Raw genomic sequence first — 3,698 nt, 5'->3', positions numbered from 1 at the left:
CACATAAAAAGTTAGGTCTCAGTGTATTTCAGAATAGTCAGATGAATTGACTGATCGGCTTCTCAAGTCCAATAATCATATCTTGATGAATTGATGATTGAGGACACTCAAATAAGTTCAAATATGCATTAAATGATGAATTAAAGAACTTCCTTTGATTTCATTTGACCATGGGTTGAGGTTGCTTCATGAGCAAGGCATAGTTGATGAACAAATGAATTAGGGTTCCCTTGGGAAACAAGCCTCAAACCCTTTGATTTGCTTTGATCAAAATGATGAATGGAGATACTTGGGAGGCATATTTGATGGATGAGAGATTTGGGAACCATTGCCATGCTTTCCTTCATCTTCAATTGGCCCTATCAATGCATATAGGATCTCCTAGAGGCTTTTAGACCTTGTGACTGCTCAAGCTACAAACAAGAGATGTTAGTGACATATTTTTGTGCTTTTGGTTAGTAGATAAAAATGAGAAAAGCAATGATATATAATTCAAGCATGCCTGGTGATCTCAAACCAACTCACAAGAGGTCCCACCCAAAAGTAAGGAGCCAAGATGCTTATGATCCTTGAGGCCATGTAAGTGCCATGTTATGATGCCATGAGGGATCTTAGGATCAAAAATTAGGGTCTTACACTCTCTAGTAAGTTACACCTGCATTCTTTAGACCGAAAGGCATCACTCTATAACAGAATGTTCCCCAGGGTGTAATGAATATGGTCTTCTCCATATCTTCGGGTGCCATCTTAATCTGATTATATCCGGAAAATCCATCCATAAACGAAAAGACTTTGATATTAGCAGTATTGTCTACCAACATATCAATGTGTGGCAGAGGGAAATTATCTTTCGGACTTGCTTTATTTAAATCTCTATAGTCAACACACATGCGGACTTTTCCATCTTTCTTTGGCACAGGCACGATATTGTCCACCCATTGCGGATACTCAGCTGTCACAAGGAAACCGATATCAATCTGCTTCTGCACTTCCTCTTTGATCTTCACAACCATATCAGGATGCGTTCTTCTCAACTTCTGCTTGACTGGCAGACATTCTTACTTCAACGGAAATCTATGCTCCACAATCTCATAATCCAAACTAGGCATGTCTTTATAGGACAAAGCAAACACATATGAATATTCTCGGAGAAGATCAATCAACCCCTTCTTAGCATCTGGACACATTCGAGACCCAATCTTGACTTCCTTCACATCATCTTCGGAACCCAAGTTGACTAGCTCAATCTGCTCTTCTAACGGCTGAATAATCTTTTCATCTTGCTCAAGAAGACGAGACAATTTATCACTCACTTCTACATCGCTTTCCTCCTCGGCCTCAAACACAGGGAATTCAAAATATGGAGTAGGAGAAGGATCATTGTATTCAATGGGGTTAGGAACCAACCTGCATAATGATTTGATATTTTGATTTTAGAGAAGTGAATCTGTGACCAAATATCATGCAGATGGACAGTTATATTGTGTATTTATGTTTTTTGCGATTACCATTTTCAGAATAAAGCAAAAAGTAAAAATAAACATCAAAGATGTTGATGAATAGAATTAATTTTATTGATGATCAATCTAAAATTCCCATACAATGTTCACTTCTCCCTTAGGCATAGGAGAAGGATTTTAAAATATAAAAGCAATTACTTAGATCGATGCAAAACAACAGGAATATCAACGGCAGTCCAGTTGTTGCATGTCTTTCCATGCGTTACAAAGTTGGTGTAGTCTTCCTCTTCGCTATCCTCTAGCATAGAAGCTAAGTGTTGTTCATTGCCATGAATGAACCCTCATCTACAGAAGCTGAGTTGTATATTTTCAGATCTTGTAGTTGATGAGCCTTTCTGGAACCCCAAACCAGTTCTGCCTTTGTTGTCAGAGACCTCTACCATGCGCTGTAACACCCCGAATTAAATAAGAGGATTATTTAATTAAGTTAATAATATATTTAATAATTTAATTAAATAAATTGAATTATTGGATTATTATTAATATTATTATTATTATTATTATTTGGAATAATAATTATAGTGGAAAATATATAAGTTGGAATATGGAAAAAAAGGGTTCATTGTTGGTAAAGAGTTTTCACGTGAAACAGAGAAAGCGGCTGAAAGGTGAAAAGTGGAGAAAGAGCAAAGGTTGAAGAACGGAAAAGCTTGAAGCTTAGAGATTGCCGGATTATCTCAGGTAAGGGGGGTTTATCGTCGTTTAATGGGTATTATAGATTAACATGTCATGGGTAGTGATAGCCGTTGAATTGACCCTAATTGGGATTTAGAATGCTGAGAAAATTGTGATGATTAAGTTGTATGAAAACTGAAATTGAATCGATAATTGTATGTGTCGTGATTTTCCGATAATGTAGCTTTTTACGGAAGTTGAATCGGAGGTCCGGAAGTCCTCCAACGGCGGAAAATGCGGAGAACTCTGCATTCTGCCTTGTGTTAGCGCAGGGACTGCTGTTTTGCCTGCGTTAACCGGTTAACCCAGGGTGTTAACCGGTTAACACTGTTATATTTTGTGGAAATGTGCTGTTTTGCCTGCGTTAACCGGTTAACCCAGGGCGTTAACCGGTTAACACTGTTGCGTTTTGCCAGAAAATGTATTTTTGTCCTGCGTTAACCGGTTAACCCAGGGCGTTAACCGGTTAACACTGTTGGAAATTGGAAAATTTGATATTTTAAAGTTGTGAATATAATTGGCGATTGGCCTATTACCGTTAATTCTGATGAGTAATTTTGTTGGATTATGTTATGAAGTGTTGATACAAATATGTTGATAAGTTGTGTTAAAGTTGTTGAAATACTGAGTTGTAGGCTTGGTGAGCCAAAGTTGATTTTAAGTTGATTTTTGTTGGAAACGTTGTTGTGTTGATATTATTATTATGTTGTCGACAGTTTAGAGTCGTGTATGCCATGTACATTCATATGCATTAAGTCGGAGCTTTGCTCACACCACGTTGGCCTGGATTGGCAAATTTTAAGTTGAAAGTTGAAGGCTTATGCCTTGATGCCCACTAAAATGGCAATGATTTTAAGTTGGGAGTTTTACTCCGAATGGTACCACATGCATGACGAGTCGAGTCTCATTTGAGTTGCATTTTATGTTGTTCTTGAGTATAATATTGAGTTGATAACTGCCGTTGCTGTATGTGTAATCTGATTTGGGTGATGAAACGTGTTAAATTACTTAGCATTACATGATGAATTATAATGCTTATTATATTGATTGAGAGACTCACCCTTACAGTTATTTTTCAGGTAACGAGCAATGAGTCGAGTAGAAGCTAATGCTTGGAGTCTAGTGTAGTCGCTTTAGTGGGTCATGCTCTGATAGATGTAACATCGGGACGGGATGTTTTAATTATTTTGTTGTCGGTTGTTGAACTATTTTTCCTGTAATATGTTATACGTTTTAATTGGTTGACATAATTCCTATCCGCTGCGTATTTTTGAAATGTCTTATGGTTGATATAATAAAAGAGCATGACAGATGTTATTTTCGAAGATGTGACACCCTTGTTTTGTGTATTTACTCTGATATATATATATATATATACTTGTTGTTGTTATTAAATATTTGGGGTATTTTAGAAGGGTGTTACATTAGTGGTATCAGAGCAGGTCGGTCTGTCCGGCCAGTTGTCGTGTCGTTACTGTCTAACAATTGTGTAATTGTTACTAG

Source organism: Lathyrus oleraceus, chromosome 5 (genome assembly GCF_024323335.1).
Source record: "Lathyrus oleraceus cultivar Zhongwan6 chromosome 5, CAAS_Psat_ZW6_1.0, whole genome shotgun sequence".
Taxonomy (NCBI): Eukaryota; Viridiplantae; Streptophyta; class Magnoliopsida; order Fabales; family Fabaceae; genus Lathyrus; species Lathyrus oleraceus.
The sequence above is the reverse complement of the archived record's forward strand: the minus strand, read 5'-3'. Positions refer to the sequence as shown.